We start from the raw sequence: 12,003 nt of genomic DNA, 5'->3' as shown, positions 1-12,003 counted from the left end.
ATGTATTGCTACAGAAAATTTTATTTACGTAACTTCGGTTTTAACCTGGGAAAATATTTCTCCTTTAGTTATTATCAATTCTTTAATAGTTTATACTTATTTACTTTTTATTGCTATTAACAATGAGAGATGGTTAATTGTGTTTATTAACTTTGACATTAAAGGTACTTTAAAGGAAACTAATCGAAAAATTCGTTAATTAATCTCTGTCGAACTACTTCAGTTAAAATAAGACCTAGGTAACAGTAAAAACATTTTAATTGTATATAAACATAACGGGTTTAAACAAATATTTAGAGCCATTTTCGAGGAAACAGTAAAAACACTGTAAATTCGATGATGTTGAGTGGCACTTAAGGAAAGTTGGTTTTGGCGAAAAGGTTGCTGCGACATCACACGCATATACCAATCTTTTTTTTTATTCTAGATATAAAATGACATGATACAAACATGTAGACAATTTACCCATTGAAAGAACTTCAATAACGTTACTAAAGAGAGAAGATCTCGAGGTCATCTTCTTTTCAGACGCCTAGGGGGATTATCAGTTAATAAAGGAGAAGCCAGGTTAAAATCAAATGGGTTTGGGTGGTTGGGAAGTTTATCGGAAAGATTGGTATCTGGTTCTGGCCAAATCGGCAAAATATGGAACATTGAGGTCCTGATGGATGATTTGATTTGTTACAAAGTAAGGAGCATTAAGGATTTTAAGCCCCTTTATTTATAGGCCTAGTCCATGCTCCTGTGACCGAGAAGCGGTCGGTACATGTTTGCTTGAGATAGTTTCCGTGCATTGTTTTGGTATCGTTTATTAATCATTCTACTGACATTGTTAAGTATTAGGTACAGACATTAATAATATATAAAAATGACAATATGTTTTTACAAAATAATGCAATATGTAAATTTGAGAACTTCGGTGAGGCTCGAGGTGCAGCGCTCTGGTGAGTTGTGATGAAACCGCTTGCTCCCTCTCGCTCCAGGATCATTAAAAACATAAGGCATTTGATAACTAAATTAGATTTAAAAAAGAAAATGGTGCCAAAGCCACCCACTATGACATACAGTTCCTCCTAAAATTAAAGAAAGAGTCAAGTTCAATGTCGAGTTCTTATGCGTATAACTGGACCACTTGGCAGCGGAATTCAGTGAAAATTAAATTAACGGAATGCAGTGAAATTTAAATTAACTGAATTGAACAACAAATACTACCGTCAATGGTAATTAAATAATTATGTCGTTTAAATTTCCCTGAGTGTACAGAGCAGTTGAGGAAGCAATTTGCAGTATCCTGTTAATTGAATGCCTAATAACAATTCTGTGTATTGCTAAATAATTAATGGAAAAAGGAAATGCATACTACTGTTAATTGGAATAAACACACAGTACTGTTAACTAGTTTAAAACATTCCTAGAATCAAATTATAAATAGCTTTGATAAATTATGGATATTTTGTATTAATGAGATTATCCTTTTTTCTCATTAGTACAGGATAGCTTAAGATTACTAATGACAGGAGACCGGATTTTCGTAAAGTAAAAAACTAAAAATATGTTAAATTGTGAATAAAACACAAATATCTTACAAAAATTAACTTTATCATGTAATTTATAATATTTTTGTACTTATAAACCTTATCTAACCTTGTTTGAAAGACAATAAACCCAATAAATGATCTGTATAAATGAGAATCCGTAGCCGTAATATGGCAGATTTATCAAAATGGCCGCCTTATATTTATAGGTCTGACTAATGTCATAACATCCATGGAAACTGAGAAACATAGTAACAGTCGTTGTTACTTACCTAATAATGTAAATATATTAATGGGAAATATTTCCCTTGAGAATTATAAAGAAGTTGCCATTTAAAAAAAAAAAATTTAATTAAATCTTTAACATTGTGTTTAGATTAACACAAAATGAGTAAGTAAAAGTTGTGAGATGCGCGCACCGCACTGAATTTCAGTTGTTTGAATAACTAAGAAAAGCGTGGACAATGGGGTTGAGGGCAGTTCAGGTTTTCATGTTTCAGTATGATGACTCTATTTAAATATGTGTTTATTTAAATGGCTAAACATATATTCATCTATTTCTCAGATAATAGAAACAATACAAAATTTAAATTACAGCAAATATTTATTTAATATCTCTTATATTAATTTGTTTCTCTTTGACATCAATGAACTGAAGTAAATATTAAAATTGTGAGTTTTACATTTAGCGAATAAATTTTCTCTGTGAAGGATAACAGAGATGTTATTATTTAAATTTTGATTGTGTCGAAGGTAGACAAGGTCTCGAGATAAATTACTTTAGAAAAGCTCTGCTACGTTTAGAAATCCCTAAGAGATGGTACCTTTGATGTTATTTCGAACCCTCTCAAGGGAATTTCAAACAACGTGCATCATGTTGCTTTTAATATTATCACATTCATGACGGGTATAATACGATCTCGGGAAACATTTATTTATTACATATATTATTAATTAATTATATTGTTAAGTTTTACTGCTTTTCTATTAGCAACGGGCACTGTAAGTCTCACTGCCACGTAATTTCGGACAGCCACGAGAAAATTTTTTCCATTCAAATGAATTATAACTTTACTTTCATATACCTATCGGGAAAAAAACTTATTGTAATTAGGTCTGAGCTGAGAGCATAAGAAAATTATTTACATTGATTTTTTATTGCGGTATCATAGGGTGTAGGATATTTCAAAATCAGTTCTGAAAAAAAAAAATTCTTTTTCGTTGTCTAGACTCTAGATAAAAATAGAGAAACTCGTGATGACTTTCGGAATTTGTATTTTTTTTTTTTTATTCCAAAGACGTTTGTCTTTTAACCATTCGACGTTTTACTGCGCAATATAAATTAGATATTATCTAATGCCCATTGGATAATTTATAATATCAGTCAAAGCAGTACATGTGTCAAGGCGGTCTCCATCCGTTCTCTCTTGGTTGCACATAACACATGTAGGACCCTGAGCCAAGCCTACCTTGTAGAGATGATTCTGTAGGTAGTCGTGGCCAGTTGTCGAGCAGGCTGCGGCATCTCTCCTCGAGAGGTCAGCTGGAAATGGGCTTTTTATTGTTTCCTCCTTAACTATTGTTTCCTGCTTAACTTAAGTATATTAATATACTTCTTATCATTCGCCTTATTGAGTCATAGGATTTTGGATGGACTGAATATGGCAATTCTGCCCTCTTGCCTAGCCATACTATCTGTCTTTTCATTTCCTGATAACCCGCAAAGGCTTGGAATCCACTGTAGGACCATATTAGAGCCTCGGAGTTTGAGATCGTCGAAGAAGGATTTACATTCCAAAATAGCACTTGATATACTTTCATGATTGCTAGTAACAACAAGGATAGCTGCTTGAGAGTAGATGAAGAGAAAAATCTACACAATTTTCTTAAGGTGAAGAAGATATCTGCTATTTCAACGTCGAAGTTTGTACCTTCCTTCTCTACAATAGAGCTGAATTTGAAATCCCGTGAGTAAACCCCTGCTCCATCATTTCTTGATTCAGCTTATCCATCCGTATAAATGTGAAGGCAATCCTGAGTAGGGTAGTCTCGAACTAGTTTCGAGGACTATTGCTTTTAATTTTTAGTTCTTCATTGCTTTCGTAATGGTGGATTCGGAAATGTACCTCTATAAATAATGTACCTCTATAAGGTACCTTCTCTTCACAATCAAACCCTCTTTCTTCAAGTAAAGCATAGGCTTTCAGTATAAAGGATTCTTGTGTCTTAAGCCGTTGCGATTTTACAATTTTTCCAAAACAATGAGTCGGTTCTTTGCATTCGCTGATGAAGACACTTTGCAGCTCGCTCACATCGTTTAGAAAGAGGTTCTATTTTAGTCTGCAACTCCATAGCTGCAACGGAGGTTGAATGCGGTGAATCCAAGATTAGACGCAGGGCTTTTTTCTGTTTGCTGTCCAGTTTCTTTAGAAATGCATCAGCGGTAGTGCAAATGATCTCAGAACCATAAGGATGGACGGACATAAGTCTTATATGCGAGATCCATCACATCCTGGGTGGCCCCACATGTCTTTCCTAAGCCTTTTTTCTCCCTTTATCACCATCTCCCACCATCTCTTCAATTTGCCTGTTCCAATTCATTTTTGTCGTCAGCATGTATGTTTTATTAATAGCAACAATTTACAATTCTACCACATCTATAGACATAAATATATCCGTACAATATATGTAGACATAAAGCATTAAGTAAATTACATGAATTTTAATTTCAATAGAAATTTTGAACTACTGATTATCATTTAATCGATGATACTTCTTATAATGTGTTAAATAGTTATATTTTCCCAAATTTAAACAATAAGTTAACATATTTAAAAAATATTATAACAAATTTGAAGTTTTTTGATTTGTTGGTTAACAGGTGCCTGAAGATAGGGAGGGCGCAGATGGATTGATCGATACGGGGCTTAACCTTGTCTCCGCTAAGGCCCCGCCCACTCTGTTCCATGAAATTATACGTTCGTTTTATTTTATATCTTGTGTTATATTTTTCTTTAATAATAAATTATTTAAACTTAAATTTAGATGGATAACCTTAAGCCATATATTTAGGAAATATTATTTTTATTAATCACCCTAAATATGGATATATAGAAATAAATTATATTAACAATGGTAGTATCTGTGAGATGGAAAAAAATTAAAAACACCACAGCACCTGTCCAATCATATTTTACAAAAAAAAAAATTCGAATCTATATTGATACATATTCTGTTTATAACTAATTTATAGTTTAATTTCGCTGGGGGAAAACCAGATGGTTGAGCATGGATGCTAACTAAACCACCATGCATATTAACAATAATTATTACCAGGTGCCTCAAGTCAAACTCGTTTGTTATGTGTTCAAAAAGGTCTTGATGCCTCTACCGAATTTTCAAATGTTCGACTCCCAGGTCCCAACTTGATTGATTCTTAATTAAAAAAATTATTACAGTTTTAGCATAATTATTTGCTATCACAGTTTCATTGAAGAGATTTTTAGTTATTTATATTTTTGCAGTTAAGCAAACGGATTCCATTGAGACTTTATGGAAGACTAATGTATTTTTTTTTTTGGGGGGGGGGAGGATTCAAAAGTAGAATCAGTTATGTTAACTAATAAACTTGAAGTACTGCATTTCAATCCATTAAATATGTCGGCCACTTCATTTTTTTGTATGATAGTGCTCCTACATTTTTCGATAATCAGTCGAACGTATTATATTACATCATAATGCGGATATAATTTATTTAATTTTTAATATAACTATAATTATATAATTTTTAATATAATTTATTAATTTATTTAATATATTTTTTGGTAAAAATAAGTTTTAGTTTTCCTTTTTATTTATTCCCATCATACCTGAACCAAATCAAAGGACGATTTTTATTAAGGACGGTTCTCAAATTCAGGTCAATAAAATGAAATTCAGGTTTTAAATTAAAACACAATTTCAAAAATAAAATAAATTCTGTATGTTCTTAGGTTAAATTTAAGCTAAAACCACTATAAAAAAAAAAACTCGAACAAAAATCAACCAATAAAATTTTAATGTGAAATTTTCAAACCCATATTCGTGACCAAAAATATGCTACGACAATTAGGCCATAAACATTCATGGATGACAGATGACGACAATTAACCATAAAAAAATGAAAAAACATTTAACAAAAGGACAGAAATTATATCAAACCACAAAAATGAAAATTTTAATTTCTATTCACCAGTTATTTTTATTTCCTGGCCGGATTTTTTGAAAGAAAAGATACTAAAAATAGCGAAAAGAAAAACTGAGTAGGATTTAAACAATATAAATAAATGCGAAATTCCTGAAAAGTAAAAAATTTCAAAACACTATAGGCGTTGATGGCTGTTAGGTTTTACGTCCTTAAGTCCTAATAAACAACTTCTAAATATTAAATGACAATATTAAACATAAAGAAAGAAAGAAAGAGATTTTATTCACTGGATAACTATATAAATAATTATTTTTCTGTCCGGTGATAATTATCATACAAACGAAACATTCTCTTTCATTCAACAAGGAATTAAAACATTCAACTTCAGGATTTCGTAATAATGGTTCAAAAGAGCTCGAGGGATATCGACAATGCACACCTACACAGACTTCCATCATAGGGTCGATAATCGTGAGAAAACTATCATTAAACCTTCTTTTCAAGGGCGGAATCGAAAATGCTCTCCGCATTAACCATCTAAAAGGGTAAGGGATTTATGATTCACAATTTGCCCTTTAAAAAGTTTAATATTGAAAATGAAATTCATCAATTTTTGAACTTGACATTATGGAAGCACTGTGTAAATCCGTCACTAACTTAAAGAGCTCTATGAAAAAAAAAATGACGGATTTTTGTATATGTTCTTCTGAATTTTTTTTTTTTTTTTAAATTATTTATTTAATGTAATTTACAACTGTAAAAAATAATACAATAGGTAAATATGTAGTATGTTTCATATACACTTGAAAATCTTGGGAAGGAACCACCCATTGGAGGTTAGAAGATCCCGCCGCCATCTTCTTTTCAGACGCCTCGGAGGATTATCAGGGATTGTTAAGGATGAAAGATTAAGAATTAATGGGTTAGGATAGTTAAGGGGTTTGGAATAAAAATACGCATATCTGTTTTGGGTCAAATCTGCAACGAATGGGATGTTAAGGTCTTTATGAATGAGTTTATTTGTGACGTTTATTATTAAGGAGCATCAAGGATTTTACTTAGGATTTTGGATTGTAACGATTGGATGCGGGAAGAATTTGATGGTTTGGTGGAGCCCTAGAGCTCAGTGAAAATATTTAATTCGTATTTCTTCTACTTATATTATACGTATTACGTATTAGAACAGTATGAGTACAGGATCACAGAAGAGTCGAAGGAATTAAGAGAAACCATTGAATAAGAACGAAAACTGAGTTAGGTACCTGAACCTATGCACAATAGATTTTCTTTTTCCAATAATAAAAAGGACAATAAATGATAACGTGAGCCGGTTCATATAATATAAATGTATGGGATATTTAGGTGATGCTACTATCCTAGATTGGTGTTTTCTCGTAATACAAGATTATTCAGTATAGACGTTAGATTGACATTCTCATAGAACACAGTAATAAAAATACTACCTCAAAATATTTTAACATGATGCAAAAGACATACTTAATGTATGTACTTATACAATGTATTATATGTATGTAATTATAAAATGAGGAACTTAATTGTACACAGAGTGTCCCAGCATAATGTTCATCCCCCTAACCTCTCCATGTTTTAGATTTTTATTTGATTTTCATGGTCACAACTGAATTCTGAATTTTGTAGACAATACTCCGATTAAATATATTATGCGTTTAACTTTCTTTTTCAGCGTTTTGGATTTTTAGTCTTCGGATAGGATTATTTATGAATGGAAATAAAATTAGAAAATATAGTAATAATTAATATCTGTTCTAATAAGAAACTTTAAAAAGTACACTTTCAATCCTATATTATATCCTAATACCAGAGCAGGAAAAATAAATCGTCAATAAATATCTCAATAGAAAAGAATAACTATTGAAATAACTGTAATAATAAATAATATATTTCAATAACAAATGTTTAGGTTAAAAAACTTCCAATTTGTATGTAATTTATTTATTAGAAGAATGCACCAATAATGAATGATAATAAAATAAAAACAGTGTAAAGCAATTCTTTTTTCCAAGTAATGTGATATGACATGATTTCCTTTGTGAAATTAAAATTTCTGACTAATTAAGAGGTAAATATAATTGTATGAATTATAAATACACATGGATGAGGATTGTTGTTATAGTGAATTATTATAGTTTGTAGGTCATTAAAGTTCATGAATATGGGACAACAGTCCCGAAACGTTGGGGAATAATATGTTAATTTAAAAGAAATTACATTCAAATTGGAAGTTTTTTAAACTCAAAATTTTTTATTGAAATGGACTTACCAGAATTCCTATAAAGAAAATCCAGAATAAATCAAAATAATAATTATTGAAACCTAAGCTTTGTACATAAATATTATAACTTATCAACGAAAAAATTGTTATATCATTATCATATTAATTATATAATACTACTTACTGCATGTAGTTCGATATTAAACATTATATGTAATATTACAGTAACAAATAGGTATGGGATTTTAATCGTTTATTATTTCTTCAGAAGTTCCTTTGAAAAAGTTGACAACCACAACTGTTAAAAAAAAATAAATCCTTAAAAATACATCCTTTAAAAATTAAAATTATGTTCAACATTAAACATATACAAACGAACTGCTTAACTGAAATACTAGCACTGTCGCTATGTCGAGGTATCTCCAACATTGCATGTGGTCATGACATTATTTCACCCAGTAATGGATTGTACATATAATGTATTTGCTAATTTAATGAGTCTAATGGAATTTTACTAACGTCTAACAGTTCTCTCGTTTTTTGTTAATACTTCGAAGAATATTGAGGTAAATTTCTGATAGCTTAAAAAAGTAATAAATATAACATTTCATTTGTTCGTTCACATGTAGTAATTAATTCAAATAACTGATAAATTAAAAAATAAACTAACCAAATGATTAATTATGTATATTGAAAATACAGATTAAAATATAGATCACAAATATGTATGGATGATTTATATTTACAGTAAACTGATTTTTCATCCAGTACTTATAGTACAAGAGCCGGGAAGAAAAAAGGTAGTTTTCACCCCAATTTTTGATTAATTTAATGAAAACTATGTATAATTACTAGTCAAAATTCATAAGTCTGTCAATTATAGGTAGAGGGTATTAAAAATGGCGGCTGTTTCAAAACCTCAATTTTTCATTTGGAGCTCTTCATAAAAATGTACTGAAATATCAGTAGACAGATAATTTATGTTGAGAAATCTATATCTCAGGAACTATGTGAAGTACAGATGTCTATTAGCAATCAAATTAAAGCTAGTTTAATGGACTATAAAGTAGTTTATGATCTTTTCCTTCGTAGGAATAGTAGTTTTCATGATAATTGCTAAAATAAATTGATTTATAGTTGTTCGGACAATAAGTTTAATTTATGAAAAACTTTATTTCAAAAACCATAGGACGTACAGATGTCTGTCAACACTCAATGGCAATATAACAATGGCAAGAGTAAATTTTTTTTATAAAAATACGTAAAATATACAGTTAAAAAAGTACAGGAGATGTACATAAAACAAAAACAATACGGGGAAGGAAAAACAAATAGAGATTAAATAAACGTCATGAAAGAATAATTAAAAATTAATAAGTAATAATAAAGATATAAAATGATAATAAATGAGCAAAGAACAAGTAAAGACAACCTACCTGTTCAAAGCAAACGGTTGAGCAGGAGGCAACAATGAAGCGGAAGCGTGGAGGAGTGGGGAGGAGTATCATTTTGTATCTTTTTAGCCCTTATGAAGCCCTGCAAAGTGGGGCGAAACGTCAGAGAATAAATAGTTGTAAACTATTTTTGTTTCTCCTTTGACCGCAACCCTGACCATCTTCCTATACAGGAAAATAAATAGTTGTAAACTATTTTTGTTTCTCCTTTGACCGCAACCCTGACCGTCTTCTTATATATTAATTTCTTGTTGTTCGTATAAAATTCAAAATGTTGGATTTTTGAGAAAAATATATATATATTTTTTTTTATCTTCCTTTCTTCCTGTTATTTTCCAAACCGTATATTATTATAGTACAATATCTCTATTACCCTCCGATTTATCCCGTATTTCTCTCTCCCTGTATTGGATGTATTATATAATTTTATTTAAATTTTGACTTATGAAATATTAATAATGTCGGTATTAATGTTTGCCTGGATATTCATGAAAAAAATATACAATAGAAACAATTTAAAAAAAATTAATAAAATAAAGCAGCTGTAGTAATAAAGTGAAAAACGATTAAATAAGATTAAAACTAATAAATAGGTTAAAAATAAATAAGTTTAAAAAAAACAAACGAATAAATAGGTTTTAAAAAACCGAATAAATAAGTTAAAATAATATATCATTTATAATAGATAAAATGAAATATGTTTTCATAAAAATAAAACTAACCAGACTTACATTTAGTGCTTCCTAAACTCCTTAAAATTACATGAAAATGTTAAAATGTTAATGTAGATCTGTTTTTAAATAAATAAATAAACCACGTATATTTCGTATACTTATGTTACTTTTCAAATTGAAACACAAGTAAATGTTTTTATGATTAATATGAGATGACAATGACTTGTGAAGAATCTCCACTGAACAGTTTTATGTCTCCAGTCCATCATCTTTCCAGACATGGGATTATGTGGAATCGATTTTCAGAGCATTTAAGTAAATGGTTAAGTAGTCACTAACGACGAAAGGGCGCAGTGTTTTTCAAATTTCACTCTTGTATGAGAATTCCATTTAGGCTGTTGTGGCAGCATGTATTAATATTCCCCGATAAATCGAATAATTAATTAATAAAAAATAGTTAAATTTATCTTCAAGTTTAACTAATTAATTATTGAAATATATCTTTTTAACACGGTGGAGAAGAGGAGGGGACTTTGAAGTGTTCCCAATCAGGTAAATAAAGTTTTTTTTTTTTCAGGTATGTCGTTAAATTCCTCAGCACTTTTTCATACCTGCATTTTTATTTTATACTGTACCGACAAGATTTATTACGAGCTGATTTATAGCTCCTTGCCCCAACAACTATATTGAATTTTCCTTTTAACACAGGATCAAAATAAAGATTCCATCTCCGAGAAAAAAAAAACACTTTTCTCTTTAATGAGTTTTGTTCACCAGGAAACCTATTATATTACTAAATTTCTATTATTCAATTTGGAATCTTGAGCGTCTGATGAAGGAGCCAAGTACAAGATTGTTAAAAAAGACAGTTTGACACCGTAACCCCCTCGGCCACAAACTGCCCCAATCACTTTAACCCTTCTTTCTGGCAAAAGTTAAATTAAGTGGTGATACCAGTATTTGAATTTCTAGGCGAAAAATCTTCATTATATATATTATATCCTCATTGTTTTCGAAGTACCGGCATTTTAAAATATGCACCATTTACCGAAAAAGATCGTAGACAGATGGTAAAAAGGCTGTAAGGATGGTACAAGAGCCGAATAAAAAAATACGGCTGTTTCAAAACCTTAAAAAAAAATTAATTTTTCATTCGGAGCTCTATATCTTAAAAACTATCAACAACAATAGAAAATCTAAAAGAACATTATTTAAAGAAGAGTAAATTTTCTGAAATATTAGCTCTAATTGAGCTATTTACGCCCAATAGTTCTCGAGATATAGCCTTTTAAAAAGGAACATTTCATAAAAATGTACTGAAATATCAGTAGTCAAGTTAATTTATTTTGAGAAATCTATATCTCAGGAACTATATGACGTACATATGTCTATTAGCAATCAAATTAAAACTAGTTTAATGTACTATAAAGTAGTTTATGATCTTTTCCTTCGTAGGAATAGTAGTTTGCATGATATTCTCTAAAATAAATTGATTTGTAGTTGTTCGAACAATAAATTTGATATATGAAAAACTTTATTTCAGAAACTATTGGACAGATGTCTGTCTTCACTCAAATTAAAACTAGTTAAATTTGCTATAAAATATTTAATATGAATGGAATATGGTCTGGGTGCGGTAAAAAAAAAACTCAAATAGTAGATAATTATACTATTTTATTGAGCCAACGTTTCGCCCCTCGTTGCAGGGCTTCGTAGAGGGCTGTTTTGACGGCAGTCAAAAACAAAGTGCTACTAGTGTTTGTATCTTGAGGGCCCCGTGTGTTTTGTGACATACTGGAAGATTATTGATTGACCGTTTGTATAGATGAATGGAATATGGTCCGGGTGCGGTAAAAAAAAACTCAAATAGTATAATTATCTACTATTTGTGTTTTTTTTT

General features: G+C 30.2%; 1 protein-coding gene across 2 annotated transcripts in view; it reads right to left on the bottom strand.

The window, feature by feature from the left end:
- Positions 1-12,003, bottom strand: part of Syt14 (Synaptotagmin 14) — a 69,465-nt gene that overhangs the window by 36,033 nt on the left and 21,429 nt on the right. Inside the window, exon 1 of one of the 2 annotated variants that reach the window (XM_014424903.3) lies at positions 8,160-8,274. The exons of the other annotated variant lie outside the window; for it this stretch is intronic. The gene's annotated coding sequence lies outside the window, so the exon portion shown is untranslated. Of the gene's footprint in view, positions 1-8,159; positions 8,275-12,003 lie in introns of those variants that run through there. 2 annotated transcript variants of the gene reach the window in all.

This window comes from Halyomorpha halys, unplaced genomic scaffold (genome assembly GCF_000696795.3).
Source record: "Halyomorpha halys isolate HHAL.00 unplaced genomic scaffold, Hhal_1.1 Scaffold27.1, whole genome shotgun sequence".
NCBI lineage: Eukaryota > Metazoa > Arthropoda > Insecta > Hemiptera > Pentatomidae > Halyomorpha > Halyomorpha halys.
The sequence above is the reverse complement of the archived record's forward strand: the minus strand, read 5'-3'. Positions and strand labels throughout refer to the sequence as shown.